At 47.0% G+C, this 21724-nt stretch overlaps 2 long non-coding RNA genes across 3 annotated transcripts in view; both read left to right on the plus strand.

Annotated features, from left to right (window-relative positions):
- LOC109455986 (uncharacterized) overlaps positions 1-21724 on the plus strand; it is a 152025-nt gene that overhangs the window by 70813 nt on the left and 59488 nt on the right. The gene's annotated exons all lie outside the window — the stretch shown is intronic.
- On the plus strand, positions 491-20754 carry LOC148758963 (uncharacterized). Its single transcript, XR_016020500.1, has 3 exons — positions 491-638; positions 7661-7780; positions 20489-20754. It is a non-coding gene; the product is annotated as an uncharacterized LOC148758963 (long non-coding RNA).

The raw sequence follows: 21724 nt of genomic DNA on the forward strand, positions 1-21724 counted from the left end.
CAGAAAAAGTTAATTATTAGTACAGAATAAAATGGAACAATTTGGACTTTGGTTTAAAATTCATTAAAATTCTGTCTCTAGTGTTTCTCCCAGGTCCTGGCTATTTTCTTTAGCCTTGGGGTATTTCTGTGTCTCCTGCCTCAGAGAAGATTTAGAAATGCCTTGTTTTCTTCCCTCCCCCCCCCCCCCCCCAGAACGCATGTTGAGGGAAGACCCAGTCTCTTGGGAAGTGGGGGGTTACAGGGCTTTGCAATTCAGCCGCTGCTCAGGCAGGGCCTGGTGGGGGAGGGCTGTGAAGAACACATATTGTCAGCATCACTTTGTTTTTAAAAGTCCAATCAAGGCCCTTCAGTGTTCAACACTGCCAGCGGAGTGTTCAGAATGTCCCAGAGATTAGGAAGGAGGCCGGGTGAAGAGTTTTTTCCAAGATGCTAATTACTAGTGCATGTGACACTTGGAACTTTGATTAGGCGCACCGCCAAGCATGAGACTCACAGGGGAAGGCTCCGTCCGGCCCTGGAGCTGGCCCCGCCTCGTGGCGGGAACGAAAGATCAATGTGACCCATGCAGGTTCAGAAACGGAAGTGCTGGTCTGAGAAGGAGAAAACAAGAGACCCCCACCTCATACATGCTGGGATGTAGGTAGCTGGTTCATTTGTTCACTTATTCATTTGTTAAGCAAATGTCTATTGAATGCCTGCTCCTGGCTGGGCACTGTTTAGGCCCTGAGGATGGAGCAGTGAGTGACAGTGGTGGAGCATCCTCCTGTCCTCCGTGGGTGTTGTGTTTTAGTTGGAATAACAGGAATGATATTAGCAACATGTACTGTCTATTAAATATCGATATGGGCTCTGATGGAAAATAAACCAAGGCAGTGACTGGGGAGTGTTGGGAGAGTGTATGGGTTCAGTTTTGTAGACAGGCTGGTCAGAGGCAGCCTCGCTGAGAAGGTGACCTTTGAGTAAAGCCCAAAAGGAAGGAAGCGAGTGAGCCACAAATATCTCTGAGGAAAGAGCATCTAGAAAGAGAGAGCACAGGTGCGCATACCTTGAGGTAGGACATACCTGGCATGTTCAAGGAATAGCAAAGATGCAGACGTAGATAGACAGGTACAGGTGTGGTGAGGTGGGACACAGATTGTTCAGAGCGATGTGAGGATGTTAGCTTTAATGCACGAAGTGGAATTCTTCTGAGCAGAGGGGTGACATGCCCTGGGTTTGTAAAGCATGACTTTGGCGGAAGCCGGGAGCCCAGTTAGCCATTGAGGTCGTCCGGGTGGGAGATGATGGTAGCCCACACGGGGGCCCCTAGCAGTGGACCTGGAGGGAAGCCATCAGTCTGGATATTATTTGAAGGTTGAGCTGATACCATTTGTTGTTGAACTAGATGTTGGGTGTGGGAGAGAAGAGTCAAGGGTGCCTCCAGGACTTTGGACTCGTGTATTAACCAGGGTTCAACACCCTCGTACTGAGTACAGGCTCGGCTTCATGTTTGCTGCCATCCAGGGCACACACACATCAAGCACTGTCTGGTGGGTAGACATAGAAATGTGAGTGAATTGGGAGCATGGTGAGTGGGGCAAGCAAGGGGCCGGGTCCCAGACGAAGGCCAGCTGGCTCGGCTGTACTCTGGCTCAGAAGCCGGTTCCTCCCTTGCAGCTGCCCTCTGCCTCTATCTACCCATTGTCACGCCTCTCTTCCTGAGTGTCCACCTTCTGACCAGAGGCTCTGTGCCAGCACCTGGGCTCTCCTGCCCGCCTCGCCTCCTGACCCTTGGCCCGTGTAGTCCTCCTCGCTGGCTGGCCTGCCTGCGTTGTCATGTGTCAGGCCCAGGTGCATTCCAGTGGGCCCACTGCCGGTCTCCTTCTTCCCAGAGTCTTAGTTTTCCCTCCTTTTGCACAGAGATTAAGCATCCGCAACCAATCCCCGAGTCAGTAGTAGTAAAAACCTTGGATGTAGCCCTGGCCTGAAGTAACATCTTTTGAAGGCAAATGGAAAGTTCTAGCATGTTTCAAGGTCCTTATGAGCTGAACTGTGGGCTGAGCTTGGCGTGGAGGCCATGGCCTGGGCGACAGAGACTTTGGGGTGCTCCCCCCCAGTCTCAGATACTGTCCAGTAACCCCCCTCGGCCTCTCCAGTCCAAAGCCCTGAGCTAACTGTCCAAACCTGGCCAAGCTGGGAGCTTTGTTACCACATTCGAAGGTTCTTTCCCACGGCCGTGCACAGCACCATACGGCCCAGGCATTTTCACCTCTGAATGCCTGTGCCCTCCCTCCGAGCCCGGACTGTAATCTTGCTCACATTTCAAGGGTAATTTCACCCATCTGGCCCTGATTCGTGTATCCCGACTGTGCCTGATGGAGACTCAGTTGCCAAGATTTCCCCTGGAACTGGTTCCTAGCAGACCCCCAGGGGCCCCAAACCAGAAGGCCCTCTGCATTTTCTGGGTGAGAGGCTTCCTGGCCACCTGCGCACGCAGTGGCCTCATAGAGAAGTCAAGGCATTCTCTAATTGCTGGAGACACTGCAGCCAGAAGAGAGTCCCAGTCAGAGGGCAGGACGCAGGGCTATGGATGAGCCTGTGATTCGCAGTGGACCAGAGCAGCAGCAGGATACCGAGAGGATGGGGCTGGGAAAGCTTGCTGGGGCTGCTTCCCCCTTACTTAAGCTTTATTCTGGGTGTGATGTCCCTTCTTATGGCCCTGCCAGCTGCTCTTCAGCATGCGGTCCTTTGTGCTGGTCCCTGGGGCAGGGGATCTGCAGAGAGGTGGAAACTGGAGTAGGGGCGAGGAGACACCCAGCCCAGCAGGCTCAGCCCAGGCTCCAGGAGTAGGCCTGTCACCCAAGAAGCTGGCAGCCCCTGCAGGGGGTGGGTACCTACTGCGTATGGTAGAAGTTGCCTTGTTTTGCCCTTGCAGAAGAGAGACCATTGATCTGTTCATAGGTCCATCTGCTTTAAACTCTTTTAAAGAACCTGAAAAGGCATAATGCATTTTTAAAAACCAATGGGATTCAGTGAAAAGAAGCTCTTCCAAATGTGGTGAGAAGCTCTGTGTTGCTGAATGGATGTTTACGTTCTGTGGTGTGAGCAAGAAATTTGATCATGAATGCCCAAACCAATTCCTTGGCTGGTGGGCACCTAAATTTTCTGCCAGCTAGGGCACTGCATGTATTCCTTTGACCCAACCTGGCGTTTGACCTCAGAATCCCTCTTTTCCTCCCTGGGCTCTCCCAGCATCCTGAACTTCCCACATGTCCCTCCTGGGAGGTTCCAGCTCAGCTCACTGGATCGCTGGGATTCAGAGGGCACCTGGGTGGGAACTCGCCAAGGTACTGGGATGGGGGGCTTGAGCTCCGCTTTCATGGTCACTCGGCTCCACGCCTGGCACACAATGGGTGTTCAGAATACTTGCTCAAGTGTGTGGAATGACCTGCAGAAGCCAAGTTGGGACATAGAGAGTCTCCCTCTGCCCATCTGGTTCCCAAGGGACCCTCTGCACTCAATAGGGAATGCTCACTTATCTCGAAGATGCCTCTTCAGGACGCTGAGTAGTGTAGGAAGGGGACAGAAGGCAGGAGCTGAAGAAGATGCACGTGGAGCAGAGAGGAGAGCCCAGGGCCATTTGAATGATCACGGGAGAGAAGGTGAGCGCAGCGCCTGGAACGGAAGAAGGGCTATAAGAAGGCTGGTTAAAGAAATCAAATCTCCAGTAAGACAGAAGTGGGTTAAGTGTGTGCTCCATTCTTACCTGCTGTGGACATGCTGGAACATTGTTTAACCTCTCTGTGCCTGGAATTTGGCCTCTATACCATAGGATTAATAATCCAGGTTCTTCTTACCCCAAACGCCGGGTATAGAGCTCAGCATGAGCTGATGGACATTTGTGAACTCTTAGGTGCTGTGCCTGTGGAGGGATGACAGAAATATTGTCCTCTTGATTATTATCGATGTAAATATATACTTGGCCCACTAAGCTGTGGACCTTACTCTTTTCTGGGCACCAGTTTTTCCCTCTTGTGTCACCTCTACTCTTTTCTCACCCCCGATCTCTTCTCTTCTGTATCCTCCCAAGAGCTAAGATTCTAATTATTCACGAATGCTTCCCCAAGCCCATCCACACCTTCACTGTGAGAGGAGTGCTTTCATCGTGGGCAAGGCGGGAAGGAGAAGGTGGTGGCTGAATTGCATATCGGTGCCTCCTGCACCGAGAGAGATGTCATGGGCTGCCGGTGGGCAGTGATGCTGGTGTTTTGACACGCCTCAGGTGGTTTTCATTCCGCAAGGTGCGTGTCCCTGCAGTAGCACATGTTTGGATAAATCAGAACCAGCTTGAATCTGAATTCCTTCTTACAGCAGGCCATGACACTTCTCTTCTTCTGTCTCTTCCTGAGTTTCCCGTCTGCCTGCTCACCAAGATGGAGCCTCCGAGCTGGAGTGAAGCCACCCTCATTCTCCTTGTCTCAGACACGGGTCTTCTCAGAGGCTGTGCTGGGGTGAAACAGGTTTTGTGTAGGTGTAGGGGGAGCAGCAGTTCCTTCCAGTGGGTGCTGTACAAGCAGCATCGTTTCTGAGACCTCAGAGCAGTAGTCATTTGGACAGTGGGAATTCTGCGTATCTACTTCTCTCCCTCCTCCTCTCCCTCCACCTCCCCGGGACACTTCATAAATGACTCCCTTCACCTAACAGTCCCAGAGGTTTGTAAGGAGGGCATTGGTGATACCAATGGGCTTAGAAACCAGCAGCAGAGGGGTTTGCATTGGATTTGTGCCTGTGCACCTTTATAGGGCCCATGAGTGCCAAAAGGAGCAAACGCTTGGGTCATTTTTGCTGAATATGGGACTCCAGACATGATCCAGTCCTGAATTTTTTAGCTGCAGAGTTATTTCTGGAAACCACTTTCTCAGATGAGGGTCTCCAGGTGACCCACAAAACAGCTCTTATCAGATTTGCCCATTTATCATACAAATGCTAATCGAGTCCCTGCTTCCTGTCATGCCCTGGGGCCACAGAGGCAGCTGGGCCTTGGTGCTAACCTTCAGAAATTCTTCCTCCAGCAAGAGAGATTCTAGGAAGGTCTTTTGGACACATGTGATTTTTTTCTAGATGAAGGCAGGCCCAAGAATGTGGTAGGCACAGAGGAAATACACTTCTGTGGGTGCAGGGTGGTTCTGGAAGTGTTCCTGGAGGAGGCAGAGAAAGAACTCATGTGTTAAAGATGAACTGGCATTAACAGGAAAAGGCAGCCGCATGGGTAGTCAGTTATCCTGGTTTGCCGTAGAATGAGAGGTTTCCCAGGATGCAAGACTTTTATACTGAAATGGACACAGTTCTGAGCAAACTAGGATGGTTGGCCACCCTAGGTAGTGAAAGAAGACGAACTTTTAGAATTGGAAAGACCTGGGTTTGAATCCCAGCTCTGCTACTTAAAAGCTGTGTGTCCCTGGGTAAATTGTTTAACCACTCTGAACCTTAATTTCCTTATCTGAAATATGAGGACATAAATAGGACTCTGCCTAGCCCAGTGGTATTAGTAACAGATGGTTATTTAGATGGGGAAAAAAGCAGCATTTTCAAATGCCAGGCAGAAACAATATAGTTGGAGCAGAGTATAAGGAAGGGTGTGGTAAGAGGTTGGCTGGAGGGAGAAGCAGGAGCCAGATTATAAAGGGTCTGAACAGTATCCTAAGGAATTTAGATTTTCTTTTCCCCCTTAGGACAATGGTTAATCACTGAATTAATTTTAGAAGATGAGTAAGACAATCAGACTCTTGCGTTAGAGAGGTTGTCCTGGAAGCAGAGGGGAGAGTAGATGAGGAATTGGATCAGGATGGGGCAGGAATTGGATCAGGATGGGGTAAGAATGATGTAGTGAAGTGATTGGGAACAAGGAGTTATATTCTGAGGAAAACAGAGTTAAGCTGAAAATTCGAGATGAGGCCATCGGGCAGCCCAGAGTCAGGCTGGGAGCCCCCAGGTTAAAAGGTTGGGAACCGCATCTTCTGCCTGAGGGTTGTAGTTGAATGCTGGGTGGGGCTAGGAGGTCATATGCTTTCCAAACAGATGGGACACCTGGGAAACCGTGTGCCTGCGCAAGACCTGATGAGCCCCTTGGGATACATTTTGGTCGTCCGGCTAATCCTAATCGGCGGGTTCTTCCTCTCTTTCCTCCTTCCCTGGCTCCTTTCTGCAAGGAAGGCTTCTCTCCAGTGCTCTGACATCTCATTATCTCCATGGCAATGGAACAATGGTGTCCTAAACATATGACCTCACCCTGTGGTTATGCAAAAGAGAAGATTTGGGGGTTTGATGAATCTGGTGGGGGTATGAAATTCTCAGGATCAGACGCCTCTGAGGCAGGTCCCCAGGTCCTGGGAGGGGGATGCACTAGCCCCGCATTGAAGTAACTTAGACCAGATCACTGAGGACTGAGGGTTGTCTTAGTCTCGGTAACAATTTGGAATTAGAAAGAACTTTCATTAAAAATTTTTTTTTTCAGTTATAGTTGTCATACAGTATTATATTAGTTTTGGGTATACAACATAGTGATTAGACATTTATATAACTTATAAAGTGATCGCACCGATAAGTTTAGTAGTTATTACAATAGTTACTACAATATTATTGACTATATTCTCTGTGCTGTACTTTACATCCCGTGACTGTTTTAATATCTAGCAATTTGTACATCCTTCTGTAGATAATAACAATTGGAAGAAGTTATTAAAAAAAATTGATTGAATTGACTGACCTCACAGAAGTTTTTTATTGGTATGTAAATCATTCAAATAAATGAAAATACAAAGGACAAATTTGGGAAATTATTTGCAATAATTATAATGTACAGAGTTATCATCTTTAATATATAAGAAGATACAAGATTAAAACATAAGTTACAGTAACTAAGAAAAAAAAAAAGAATAGAAAATGTGACAAACAATATAACCCGAAAATTTATAGAGAAAAAAGTTTCATTCATTCATTTATTCATTAATTCATCCTTTCAATAAATTTATTGAGCAATTACTATGTGGCAGGCACTATTCTAGGTACTGAAGATACAGCAGTAAACAAAATAGACAAATAACCTCTGCTCTTACGGAGTTTCAATGCTTTCTGCTATTTTTCTCTATCTTCTTCTAATTAGATTTTTTTGTAACATTAATCTAACTCCAGATAAAGTCTTTATTCATCTGGAGTTACTGTCTCATAAAATTGAATTGAGAATTTATTCTCCCCTCAAAAGTAAACCACTTAATCATTACCTAATTAATTCTTCTTCTCCTCACGAATGTCCCTTACCACCTTTATCAAATAATGCCTTCATATATTTTTATGCCGGAGTGATTTATCTAACAGCTCTAACTGTGCTCCACACTGTTTTTATCACTGTAGCTGTGTGTCCCGTCAGACACCACCGGCTTTATATAGCTGGAGGATTGTGGCAAGAATAACTTGGACGCCGTATTGGTTGCTTTCTCCATGAGACGGCACTCACAGTTTTAATTTCCTACCTTAATGAATCATTAGTGAGTTTTGAACAGTTGCAGAACAAAGAGAACTTATGTGTTGCAATTTCCAAAGCAGATTTCAAGAATTATCATCATATTTCATGTTCTATTATGTTTGTAAAGCTCATGTGTTTTCTCTCTCTGGGACATTAGATGGTTACCCGTGGACATGAAGAGTGGGGACTATTGTCCCATGCTCTCTCACACGGCCATGCTGAGGGTGTGCAGTCTCATTAGAGCATGTCCTGCAAGCCTTGCTTCCTCTCTTCTCAGGTACAACTCTTTGGAAAAAGAAATGTTTGGAAAAGAATTTGAAAACAATTTAGTTTTCCCCCAGAAACATGACGTTTCTTCAATTCTGCTTTTATGTCTTGCTAAAGTTTTAAAAAATGTTTTAGAGCTTACATGTTTTCTCATTAAGGTTATTTTTAGGTTTATTATTATTAATTATTATTATTATTTCACTGCTCATTTACACAGAATCATTTTTCCCATTGTTTTTTCTATTAACTAGCCATTTCTCATAGATAGGTAACCTATAGATTTGTGTATTTTTCACTTGTAATTGCTCACCTTACTAAACTCTTATTAGCTTTGGTAGTTTTTCTCTTGGGTTTTATTTTTTTGTAGAATATAATATCTTCTGCAACTCGAGATCATTTGATCTCCTGGATTTTAAAAAATGTCCTATTTCTGTTTCATGTTACTGGCTAGAAATAGAAAGTGTTCAATCACGACAGTGATAGAACTCAAACTTGCCGTGTTTCTGATTTTAGCAGACATGCTCTTGTTGTTTCCTCATGAGCAGGATGTTGATTGCAGATGTAAGTTCATACTGTCTAGTTTGCTAAGCATTTTTTTTAATTCACAAGAAGTATTACATTAAAAAAATACATCTTTAGAATCTCTATGGTTTTTGTTTTCCCCTGTGGCATATCGACGTGGACTAGTGTATACTTCCAAATTTTAAATCATCATTACATTCCAGGGATAAATACAGCATTAGTCATCTTGAATTATTCTTTTAATAGCTGCTGGATTTGATTTATTGTTTTTCTATTTGGGATTTTCGCATCTATACTCATAAGATTGGTCTGTATGTGTATGTGTGTGTGTGTATATGTGTACACACATACAGTATTATGTATATTATATAACTTTATATATGTATTTGTATGTTATCTTTGCCACATTTCTCACAAAATTATGTTAGCCTTATAAAAGGAATTGGGAAGTTTTCTGTTTTGTCTCTGTTCTAAAACAATCTGAAAGAACTCATCCATAAAACCAAGCTCATAACCTTTTATAGAGATAATTCTTCTTCAATTTCTTTGAATTTTTTTTCATGGTTAATGGTCTATTTAGAGAATATTCTTCTTGAGTCAATTTTGGTAACTTTCATCTTCCTAGAAAATTGTCTATTTCATCAAGACATTCCTAGTGCTAAACATAGCTCTTCGTCTTTTGAACTCTGGCCACGAGTTTACCCTGATTGTCCCTGGAGCAACTGAGGCAGACTATAAATTTCAAAAGATAGTAACTGATTACTGAAGGAGAACAACAGGGAAAAATGACACAGAGAATTGCAGAAGCCATGGCTCTCACAGCACATTCTCCAAGTTCATCACTTCTGACCTCCATCATCTACCTTCTAGTCCTAAAGGGTTGGCAGTTTCTCAGACACCTTGCCTGAGTTTTTCAGTTTCTAGTTCTAGGCTGACTCCAACCAGAAGAGTCCATTTGAATGCTGGAATTCCCTCCTAGACATCTTAACATTCTCATGGCCAAGGCCAATGTCGCAGAGGCACTCTGAGCCTCCACTTGGCCCTCCTTCCTTCCTCCCAGGTCTTCAGTGTGAGGGCACCCCTCTCCCTACAGGTGAGAAGAGCCCCTTACACCTAGGGAAGGCTTTGGCCCAGCGCAGACTCAATCCTGTCACCAGTCACTTAGTCACATAAGGAACGCAGTGACGGGAACGCTGCTGCTTTCACAGCAAAGAGAAGGGAAATGTATTTATAAAATCAAGCATTATTCATCCCTAAGAAAACACATCTTCACTGGGAACTCTAAAAATATTTCCATTCATTGTAAAAGTTTATATACAAAGGAGGAAAGTGTTTCAGATTATTAGGATAAACCAGTAGTGTTTGGAAAACAAACAGTTTTAGTTTGTACTCAACTCCCCCCAAATGGATCTTCGTTATTCAAAAACCAGTTCACGCCTCCTGAAATTGGGGAGATGGGAGAGGAAGGTCTCCTCTAACTAGACAGGTTGCAGGAAGCCAGTTGTAATGGAAGTTTTGCTCAGGAACTGCAGAGGGAGAGGTGAGCTATGGGCCTGGGGATCTGATCCTCCTGTGGGCATCCCTGGTTACTGGGAACCCCCAGAAAAAGAAGGCCAAGTTCAGACAGCTGACTAGTGTTACTGTGGTATCACAGAAGTCTCATTAGGAGTCTGCTTGTGGGGCTAAAAAGTAAGCCCGGAGGTATTTATTCTGCTATTCATTCATAATTGCTGGCCGTAAACATTTAGGGGTCCTGGAAGATGGTGAGGAATTTCAAATACTGTGTTTCCCATAAAATAAGACCTAGCTGGACCATCAGCTCTAATGCATCTTTTGGAGCAAAAATTAATATAAGACCCAGTCTTATTTTAATATAAGACCAAGTATAATATAATATAATATAATATAATATAATATAATATAATATAATATAATATAATATAAATAACATAACATAGCATAATATTAAATACCAGGTATAATATAGTATAATATAATGTAGTATAAACTAACATAATATAATATAATACCAGGTCTTACATTAATTTTTACTCCAAAAGGCACATTAGAGCTGATGGTCCGGCTAGGTCTTGTTTTTGGGGAAACACGGTAGTCCAGTAATCGTGTTCAGAACCCAAGCCACTGCTGAGTAGAGCTGCCCATGGCCAGTGAGCTTGACCTCGGTGAGGGACCTCGGTCTTCTCGTTCATATGAGGAATTCCTTATAGTGAGGAGTGCGTGTTCTTTTTCTACCTGCTCCCTCTCGTCTGGCCAGACATTTGTCAATGTTCAATACTAAGGACAAAGTCCCAAAACAGCCTGGACCTGGGCAGCAAATTCAACTCAGAAACCTGCAATAAAACCTGCCTTCGGGCTGCCCGTAGACTGCTGCCCATTCCAGCATTCTCTGGCATGACTGCTCCTCTCCGTGCCCCACCGGTCCCTCCGTGGCTAGCTCAAGTTCTAGCCTCTCCAGAAAGCTGCCCCTGATCCTCAAGTCCTAAGGCATCTCCTCCCTCCTTGACCTTCCTGAACCTTAACTTTATACAGGATCCCTGGATCTCACTCCCTCACTCAACAAACATGCTTAGTAAATGTTGAGATGGTGATGAAAAACTGAATCAAGATTTACCACTTCTGAGATAGCCTGGTTTTCAGTAAGAGGTTTTGGGGTTCAGGGGGTGCCTAGACCACAGTAACTTTCTTCATATTATCGTCTTTTCACATTCCCTCAAATGGCTCCAGATTACATTAAGCTGATTTTTGGTGTCAGTCCAGGAAGCCCCATTCTACACGCTTAGGGGTTCCTGTGAGCACATTTGGTGTTTGCTGAGACAACCATCTCTGGGCAGAGCCAGGCAGTCAGGGCCTGTGTGTCTGCCACTCGCACGGAGCCTCAGAGTGGGCGGGGCTGTGTCCACGGGGAATTGTCTTTGTGTCTGTTCAGCTCAGGCAGGTCGGTGCAGCCAAAAATATAGCAGGTCTGTTTTTCTAAGGCTCAGTGTTTCATGACCAAAATAGCCCTGGGTGGATGCTCAGCCCATTACCTCCTATATGACTTTGGTCAATCCCTTCCTTTCACTGGGCCTTCCTTTCAGTGTGCCCATCTAAAAAGTGGGAGTAGAGGATTCTACAATCCAAGGATCTTTCCGCTCTGTTATTCTGTGACTCACATTTGGACGGGTCAGGCAGGTGGAGAGACAAAACATTAGGTGTGTCAGTTGGCTGGGACTGCAATAGCAAAGCACTACAGACTGGGTGACTGAAACAACAGAAATTTATTTACTCACGATTCTGGGGGCTGGAAGGCCAAGATCAAGGTGCTGGCAGGGTTGGTGTCATTCTGAGGCCTTTCTCCTTGGCTTGCAGATGGCCGCCTTCTCTCTGTGTCCTTGCCTAGTCTTTCCTGGGTGTGCACACATCTCTGTCCAAGTGTCCTCTGCTTATAAGGACGCCAGTCACATGGGATGAGGGCCCAGCCATATGACTTCATCTCTACCTAATTACCTCTTTAAAGACCCTGTCTCCAAATACAGTCACATTCTTGGATATTGGGGGTTAGGGCTTCAGCATGTGATTTGGGGGACACAATAAGGCCCATAACACTAGATAAGGGAGGGCCAGTGTTAAATAGTGAACTCTGGTTTGAAGAAATAGTTTTATCCATTTCAAGAATTAGAAACAAGTCGCTGCTTAAACTAGTTTTTAAAATACCACACAGGAGTCCTCTAGGGCTTTTCTTTAATGAATACGTAGATTGATCTGCAAAGGGCATATTAATATTCTCCGTGGAAAGACAAGGTGGGACAATGGAAGGAAAGCTCGGGGAACAGTGAGTCTGCCTCTGATCTGGGGCTGAAGGTGCGTGTAGGGCAGGACGAGGGAGAAGGATGAGACAGTAAAGTGAGTCCGGACTGTGGAGAAGTTGAACTGCAGGGGAAGGAGTGCAGCCTCCTCCAGGAAGAGGCAGTGAGATGAAGGAGCGAAAATCGCCCAGGCATTTCGCTTTCCACACCTACACTCTGACTTTAAAGGCAGAGTGTGGGTGTGGGCCCTGCTCTGGGACTCGTGTCTTCCGGTGGAATTTCTAGGACTCCAGTGGGGAGCCAGGGCCATGCCGAAGTCCCCCTGCCATTAGAATCTTCTCTCTGCCTGTCTGCAAAATGTGACCTTTGCTGTAAGTTTATGCAGGGAAGTGTCTGGTAGAGGAGCTGGGACCCTAGAGATGGCGCCGTCCAACATCTCATCCCAGGGAGGGGAAAGTGATGTTCATGGAACCACACATTCAGGTTACATTTAGGCTGTGCAGATGGGAAGGAACTAAGATGAGAACCCAGGCCTCCCGCCCCCTAGAGCAGGGCTGCTGCGTTGCTGTCACAGGAGCACTTGTGTCACGGCAGCGGGAGTCTGGCTAAGGCAGGGCGCTGTGAGATGCAGTGGGACGCTGCAGCGGGCTGAAGTCATGACACATCCAGCTTAGACTGTGCATGTTCTTGCGCTGTTTAATGTGGAGCCCTAAGCAGCCAGCTCAGAGTCTGGTCTGCAGGGCTCCTGGGTCCCACCAGCCCCCTGAGCCTCCGCCGTAAATGCAGGGGAGCGACTTGGTCCAGGCTGTCCAAGGCAGCTCGCAAGGGACGCGCCTCTTAAGACAGGCACAGCTGCCTTAGGGTAGTGACTTCTTAAGGATGTCTGCCTTCCCCAGGCCTTGCTCATCCTCCTTAAGGATTCATCAAAGCTCACCTCAACAGCACTGGGGTGGCATGGACAAGGGCAGGGCAGGAGAGCAGGTGTGTGGGGTGGCGGGGTGGGCTGGGCGTAGCAATTTGCTTTTCCGGCAAGGTCATTACTAACTTGAGCTGGATGTGGAAATGAGAGGCCCAGTCATGGCTGCCTGAGAACGGACGTGTGCTGCTTCACTAGGCTGCACAGCAGAGCTGGCTCCTGACAGGCGGTGGGGCCTGGCTGCTGCCTTTTGTGGAAATTGGTTCCACTACCATGGGCATGGGCTAATTTATGACAAAGTGATCAAGGTTGTTGGACCCCAGTTAGGCCATTGAGAGGAGAACCACGGCCAACACGGTCATTGCTGAAGTAAGTCTATGAGAGAGAGAGAGAGAGAGAGAGAGAGAGAGAGAGAGAGAGAGAGAGAGAGATTGGTTCACACAATGATGGGGGAGGTTGAGGTTTCCTTGGGCATTAGCTTCCAGGACGTCTCAGGATTGACTTTGCACTGAAGGAATTGACAGGACAGGGCTAGGGGCTAAAGCAGGTCACAGCTTAGGGTTTCTCTCCCTGGATCTTACATTTGTCTTTGGTAACAGTGATGAAGTTCAGGATGAGCATAGACCCAAGGGCTAATTTTATGTTTTGTTTGCTTCAGTGACACACTCTTTCCGTCATGGGAGGGCGGCAATATGCAGGCAAGCTTGGACACATGTGCACAGCCTGTCGGAGGCATCTGACAGTTGGGGCTCATGTTGTTGGAGGCAGAAGTGGGGCAGGGGTGCTCTGAGCTGGCCAGTGAGAGGGCATGTCTCTGGCTGGCCAGTCCAGATGGAGCCTTCATTGGCAGTAAAAAGGTTTTACTGTGGCCAAAACATGTGTGTCCTTGGGCTGAGAACTGAGTCAAAAGGATTAAAGATGTAAAATCTCATTTGACAGTTATTAGTTCTTTTGTTATTTTTCAGTGTCTGTTCATCCACTTAATACCATAGTAACTGTTTCAGGTTTAATTGATAACAAAGAGTTTTATGTCTTATTTATATAAGAAATACAGACCAGTCAGAGGGCTAATTGAATCTCTGCATCTTAAAACGTCCGAGCTGAGCTATCGCTCAGAGATTGTCTGGTCCCATTTCTCCCGTTTGATGTATCAGAAACTGAGGCCTGGAAAGGAGAGATGACCAACTCAGGATCACCCAGGGAGGCTGCAGATGGGACTCAGGTCGCCCACCTCTGTCTACACTGGCGTGCGTGCGAGAACTCTGTGTACCGCCAGTGTAGACCTGAGGTGGTCCTGTCAGCCAGCCAGATCCTATCACAAGTGTATGGAGCTTTACAGTTTGCAATGTGCCTACAGGCTTGCCTCACCCTTATCTTCCCTATGACCCTGTCCCGTAGGGCTTGGCCCTATTTTACCTACTACCAGGATCTTTCCAGAAGACTTCTCTCTCATTCTGTGCTCCCTGATCGCCTGACAATAAGGAAGGGAAAAACAACGCAGGGGCAGGAGGTCTGATTTCTTGCTTCTGCTCCCCAGCCACACAGAGAAGTAATGAGCTTGGGCAAATTGGACCATCGTTCAGTTTATCACTTTATTTCTTCACTGGCTTCTACTAAGAATAAAAGCTTAAGCCTTCACCCACCTTGCTGGCCCTCACGCTACCCCACTGCATCATCTACATCTTCTGCCTTTGAGACTTCATTCCTTAATGCCCTGCAGTCTGGTTCTCGTTCCCATGCCCCAACCTTAAGGGTCACTGATTTCCACTTGTTTGCCAGACTCAATGACTTTTCCCAATCCCCACCTCTCTGTTCCATTCAGCAGTGCTGGCTACCTCCTCCTTCTAGAAACTCCTGCATTGGTGTATCAGTCAGGAAAGTCAGTAACAAATGACCCCTCAGAGGATGATTTCTCACTCCTGACGAGAGTGGAATTTCCACTCCTGAGCTCTGGTTCTGCTCATGTCCTCCTCACTCCCGGACCCGCAGAGCGGCCTCGACTGCAACATGTGTGGTCATTACAGCAGAGGAAAGAGAACCCTCCAGTGTCTCATATCGGCTTTAAATGTCCGGCTGAAAGTGACACACTGCTGTCACTTACAGCGATTGGCCAGAAAAGATCATGGTTCTACCAGCTACCAAGAGGCGTCAGGAATTCCCACCATGCTTCTGCAAGGGGACCTGGGACTGGTTGATGCAGAGCCCTCAGGATACCCCACTTCAGTGCCACCTGACTCTTCCTACTGCTCTGGATGCCCCTTCGCTGCCTCCTTTCCTGGCCATCTGGCCTTCTCTCCACTCTCAACTCTTAAATGCAACCTTCTCCAATATGCTCCAATACGCCCTTTAGATTTTTCTCGCCTTCATCTACTCCAATCCGTTTTCTATACCTTTCTTTGAAAACACCTCCCAAATATGTAGCCCCACCCCACCCCGTTTCTTGACTTCTGGACCTGTACAAACAGGGAGCTGTATAAACTTCAGACCTGTACAAAACCAGATTCTTCATCCCTTCCACCTGTTTTCCTACTACAGAGATGCTGGGGGCCCAGCCCCATCTCCCCACTGCCTTCCCACTGACCTTCTTCTACTGGGAGGGCCCCTTGATTTTGCCCTCCTGTCTCACAGCTATGCTCCTGGTGCTCCTGACGATTAGAGTTCTAAGTCTCCAAATCTGCTGACGTGGACTCCAGTGAATGGGGTTGCCAATTCCATTTCCAGCCCCAATCTCAGACTTTTATTTCAGACACATATTCTTTGAGCGCCAGAAGTCTAAGCCAAAGGGTGATTCTAGAGAGGGTCCTTCTCAATCTCAGCCCTATGTTTTTTGCAGCAACCTCTGAGTCGCAATTCTGACCCAGGCCTCTGAATCCCTCACAATTCCCTGTAGTTCAAAGTCCCTCCTTGCTCTCAAAGCAGAACACTAAACTGTCTTTGTAATCTCATAGTTGTGAAGGCCCTAATGAGGATGACTTTTGGGCCCTAACGTTTCAGAAGAAGGGGAGCTGTGGTCCAGAGAGAATCAGAGATTCTGCTATCATCCCAGTGACTCATCTACACATCCTCCACCAGTCCTCTTGGCCTCCGAGAGTGGTTTCCAGGTTCTGATTTGCCCGTGGTACAAAGATATTGTGTAAGAGAAGAGATAGCAGGCGTCCTGAGAGATGGCAGTGAGTTTGGTGCCTGTAGACTGAGTGTGGCCACTGTCACTACTGGTTTAGGTCAACCACCACTGTGCCCCGCCAAGCACAAATCTTGGATGGCAATAAATAGAGTCCATTTAGCTCTAACAGGCTGATTCCAAGGAGAGGGTGAAGCATGGCAGGAAGAGTGGATCCAAAGAGCTCTTGGCACATCTGGGGCTGGTAAAGTACTCTTTTCCCCTTTGCGAAGCCTGATTTGGGTATGCCTGAGCAGCTGGGGAGCATTGCCTCAGATGCCTCCTGCAGCCCTGATGCCCTGGCAGTCCGGTGTCAGCCTGCCTGCTGTCTAATTGGCCATGCGGAGTCTGGCCAGATGGCTGCTGGGTCCTGGCTGCATGGGAGGTGAGAACTCCACGTCCTGGGCTTGGCTGGCTGGCCCCGGCCTTGTGGGTGCCAGCTTTTGATTGGGAGATCCCAGGAGCTTGGATCTGTAATCTGAGGATCTTAGGCCTGGGTTGAGGGAAAGGAAAGGCCCTCTGATTACTGGTAAGTTTTGAAGTTCAGTTCTTCACAATTGTCAGCTGTTCTGTTAATGGGGCAGGGACAGGTTTGAGGGGGAATGGCTTCCTCCCGGAACCAGAGAGAGCAGCCTGTTGTGCTGTGTGGTGGCCGGGTCCTGGGTCTGCTGGCTGAGAGGCAGGGACTGAAGGCAGGAGAAAGGCTTCTGGAGCAGAAAGAATATTTGCCTTGAATCTGTAGAGACAGACCTGGGGCTCTAAGTCCAGCCTATCTTATGTGGGTGTCCTGCCTCTTTTGCTTGAGGGAAACTTATACCCTCTGGTTGGAACAGTTTTTCCTCTCCAGCTCCCTTTCCACCAATCTCCCCTGTGCTTACTCTGTCACAGTCATGCCAGCTTCTGTTGCCTCTCACAGGTGTCACACATGTTCTGCCTCAGGGTCTTTGTGCTGGCTGTTCCCTTTGCCTGGAACACTGTTCCCTCTCTGTCCATTTGGCTAACTCCTCACTTTCTTCAAGTGTTTGCTCGTATCTTACCTTTTCAATGAGGCCACTCTGTTTGGTTCTGCCATCTGGCATTTTTTTCCTTTGTTTCCATAGCACTTATTACCTTATAACATATAAGTTATACTCAATATTTGTTAGGCTTATTTATTAAGATCTTTCTCCTTCTTTTAGATCCTTGAGAACAAGGATCTTTGTTCTCTTTAGTACTGAAAGAGCATCTGGTACATAGTAGGTGCTAAAAAAAAATAAAAAAGAATCTGTAATTCTTTTTTGGTAGCCAGCCCCACCTCACTGGCATGTTGGAGAATCTACTGGGTATTCTCTGGAAATAGGCTTTCCAATATATAAGGATCCACTGTTTTTCAACTTTGCTCTCAAAAGCTGAAGACATACCAGCAGGGGAGTGATGTTAAAGAGGCTTTGAAGGCTGCACCAGAGGGGAGGCCGTGCTGGAATAGACACGTGGCATAACCCCGTGCCATCGGCGGGTTGAGTCAGTGGCTCAGATGGTGACGTCTACCATATTCGGCGTCTGGATCTGTTGTGAGCTGAGCTACCTGTGGCTTGTTAGCAATGATAGTCAATGAACTGAATTGTATATTAGTTTTCTTGGGTAGAAGGACAGGGATGGAGTTACAGCTGCATGCTGGGTGGTGATATGGCCAGAGCGAACCCCAGCCATGCTGTAGCCTGGAGCCCATTGGAGGGTCCATGCAAATGAGTGACATATGTTTAGGGACTGAAAGAAGATTGCAAACTATCATGCTATTTCCTGGGTCATGCCTCATAGGTAGGTTGCTCCAGTTTCAAGCTGAGAATAAGAGAGCCATGGAGATTGGTAAGCATCAGAGGGCACGTCCCCAAATTGCTTGCTTGTAGACAACAGCCACTTATGATTCAGTCTTTTCTGCTGCGTCTCACACCTTTGACCTTCCTTTCCCCCCAACCCTGTCATGCTTAAACTCTTCCTTCCTCAGACCCCTGTTATCCAAGGCCCTGGGTTCTATACAGCTAATGTGTAGAACATTACATGTGTAATGGACAAAGCTGAGTGTGGACGAATGCTCAGTAATGCTAATCGCTCTCAAATGTAACCCGTTATCTTGGATGAGGAGGCACTGCAGCATGAGATTGATTGAATCTTTACAATCAGAAGGGATTTTGCAGTGATTAAAGAGCCGTTTTCTGCTGACATGATACCAGCACCCTCCAAGTCATATAAGGGAGGAGCTGATAGAGGCTGGTCCTGGCCAGGGCTACAAGGTCGTACAATTAAGTTGCAAATTCATCCTAGAAAGAGCGCTACATACCTCATTGCTGAATATCACTATGGTCACCTTCGAAGTACTCCCCTTGGGAAGCTATGCACCGACACCAGTGCCTAGTCCACCCTTCAAAGCAATTTTGGGACTCTTTTTCTGGAATGGCTATCAGAGCTGTCATCATATTACCCTTGATATCCTGAACGTCATCAAAATGTCTTCCTTTCGAGATTTCCTTTATCTTCTGGTAAAGAAAGAAGCCATTGGGGGCCAGATCAGGTGAGTAGGGAGGGTGTTCCAATACAGTTATTTGTTTACTGGCTAAAAACTCCCTCACAGACAGTGCCGTGTGAGCTGGTGCATTGTCGTGATGCAAAAACCATGAATTGTTGGCAAAAAATTCAGGTCATCTAATTTTTTCACGCAGCTTTTTCAGCACTTCTACATAGTAAACTTGATTAACTGTTTGTCCAGTTGGTACAAATTCATAATGAATAATCCCTTTGATATGAAAAAAAGGTTAGCAACATCGTTGCAACAAATCTCAAACTTAATTGTCAGAACTTGTATGTCTGGGATGGTCTGCACCAAGCATGCAGCTGTCTTGTGAGACCATACTGGCACTTTCTTCTGCTGTGGGTGCACACTTGAGGAACCGTTCATTGTCACAGTCAACGTTGCAGGGGGCAGGCTTGAGTCTGCCATGTATGTGCTGTGGTTACTTTCCAATTGTTTCTGGAGCTTGGAAGGACTCCAGGATCCAGGAAAGAGAGAACAGCCCTCCCTCTCCACATGGGAATGTCCAAGGACAAGAGGATGGACTTACACACTTAGGGGCCTCTTTCTTATAGAAGGGGAGAGAGGGTCCACAGGAGGCCAGACCTTACATGAAAGCGGAGCTTGAGGAGGAAACTGGGTGAGAATTAGGATACTTTCAGATGCAAGTGATAAAAAAAATCCTACCCAAAATAGCTTAAGCAAATTACGGAATTTATTATTGGCTTGCAGTCCTGGTGTAGAGGTCTGGCTCAAATGGCACCGTCGTGCATATCCTTGGCTCTGCTCCCCCTGCTGCTGGCTTCGTTCTGCAGACAGCGCTCTCCTCGGGCTGGAGAAGATGGCTACTGACAGGCTTAGACTCACGTGCTGCCTTCTGGGCACCGACACTGGATCAAAGCAGACTCCTGTGTCCCGATTTATGTAGCTAAGACGTAAGACTGGTGCTCTCTGGTCGTTTGCCATCACTACCCCAGTCTCCTTTGGCAGTAGGCTGGGCCAGGTGGGCGGACAGCTTCGTGACCATGTGCAGCACAGTGCCCACCTGGCAGCCATAGAAAGACTCCGTTTCCTCCCTTATCTCCCCCAACCCCCCTGCTTCCTAAAGACTCATCTGTCTCCCATTGAACACTCCCCAGGGCTGAGGGTTTCTTGTTTTGGCTTCAAATGAGAAGGTGAAAATTTATAAGAAGAAATGCAATTTTTTGCATTTCAGATTAATTGTACATGTAAGGAAACTGCTGAGAAATTGCTCCAATCCAGTTTTTAAACAGGGAAGTATATAGCAATTATCTTGTGTCTCTTCCACCATTGTTCGTTGGGTGTGTAGGGGCATACAACATGTCACTTTACAAGCCTTTAGATGAAGGCACTGTGGAAGACAAAGCATCCCTATGGGGCCTCATTGACGTTTGAGCCTGGTTTAGATGAAAAGATCTCAGATGTCCAGCTGATGGGGATCTTGGGGGAGAACATGAGGGAATTTGCATGGCGGAGGGCTGTGAATTATTGTGGCAGAATTGTTGTAGCTGTGGCAGGCTATTTTCAATAGATACCTATGACAATACCTCTGATTCCACTTATTCTGTTTGCAATGTGACCTGACCGTCCGCCATGAAAGGGTCAAATCTTTGTCCCCTTCCTTCAACCTGGGTGGGCCCTTGCAAATGCTTCAGCCAGTAGAGAGCAGGGAAGTGGTGCTATGAACCTGCGAGGTTAGTTCGTAATGGTTTATAAAGCCAGCTTTTGACTGGCTGTCTCTTTTTCAGGGAAAAGGTAGGCCATGTGGTGTGGGGAAACCTGGGCCGTGTGCAGAGACCACGTGTAGGTCTTTTGCCCAATGGACCAGCATCAATCGCCAGACGTCTGGATGAGGAAGCATTTGATCTCCAGCTCCAGACACCATCTGACTACAACTGCATGAGAGATCCTCAAAGAGAGCCGCCTGGCTGAGCCCACCAACCCCCAAAACTGAAAGACGTGATGGCGACGATGACGATGACGATGATGATAATGATAAAAATAAGTGGTTGTGGTTTTGTGTCACAAAGTTTGGAGTGGTTTTTTTTTTTTTTTTTTTTTTTTTTACATAGCAGTAAACAAGAACGGCTGACATGGAGATCCCAGGCGAATCTTAACTGTTTACAACTTTGAGATGAGCTCAGGCTGTGGCTACTTAAACCCTAAAATAGATTTTAGGCTCTCCAGTTTGGGTTGGGAGGAGGCTTCCCTGTGAGTGGGGTCCATTTGGGAAATCAAAGTAGACACGAAACAGGTGGTTGCATTTTGAGGCGGAAGAACAGAGGTAGTGGGACATTTTGGCTACCAGTGTTATTAACGACATTGCCAATATTCCTCAGAAACTTCCCTTTGGGGGATGGACAGGTAGGGCTAGCATTTCCCGTTCTGTGTCTCGTGTCTCTTGATTAGGCTGAGGTCTTGCTCTGGAGGAGTCCAGCGTGTGAGCCTTGATGGGGACTCCATCGGTCCTCATGACTGGAGTCATTTTTGCTGGGAATCTGTCAAGTCTTCCCAACTTCTCAAAGCCTTCCCTTAATTGTCCTGTCTTCACCGGTCACTCTCACTGCAGCGAGCATGTGTCCCACGTGACTTAGCCCTTCGTTGCAGCATTTCCCTTCACTACCCTCAGGACACACGCCTTAGTGGGCAGGCAAGCTGCTCACCATCTGGCCTCACTTTTCCTGGCAGCCTTCCTCACCCACAGCCTTTCAGAAAAACTGGCGGATCCATGAATACACTGCACATTCTCTTGGGCCCTCGTGGATGCTGTTCCTTCCATCAGAAATGCTGTCTCTTCTGCTCTCTGTTTTTCCTCCTTCCCTCCCTGTCCTGCCCACCTCCCACTGGGAAACACACACACACTCCTCTCCCTCATCTACCCCTGTTCATCTAGACAATCCTTTAAGAAGTCTCTTCATCCAGGAAGCCTTTCATGATGCTTCCAGGGCTGGGCTAGGGCCCTCCCTTCCTGTGCCTTCCCTTAT

This window comes from Rhinolophus sinicus, chromosome 2, assembly GCF_057876585.1.
Source record: "Rhinolophus sinicus isolate RSI-liver-muscle chromosome 2, RSI-T2T, whole genome shotgun sequence".
Lineage (NCBI taxonomy): Eukaryota > Metazoa > Chordata > Mammalia > Chiroptera > Rhinolophidae > Rhinolophus > Rhinolophus sinicus.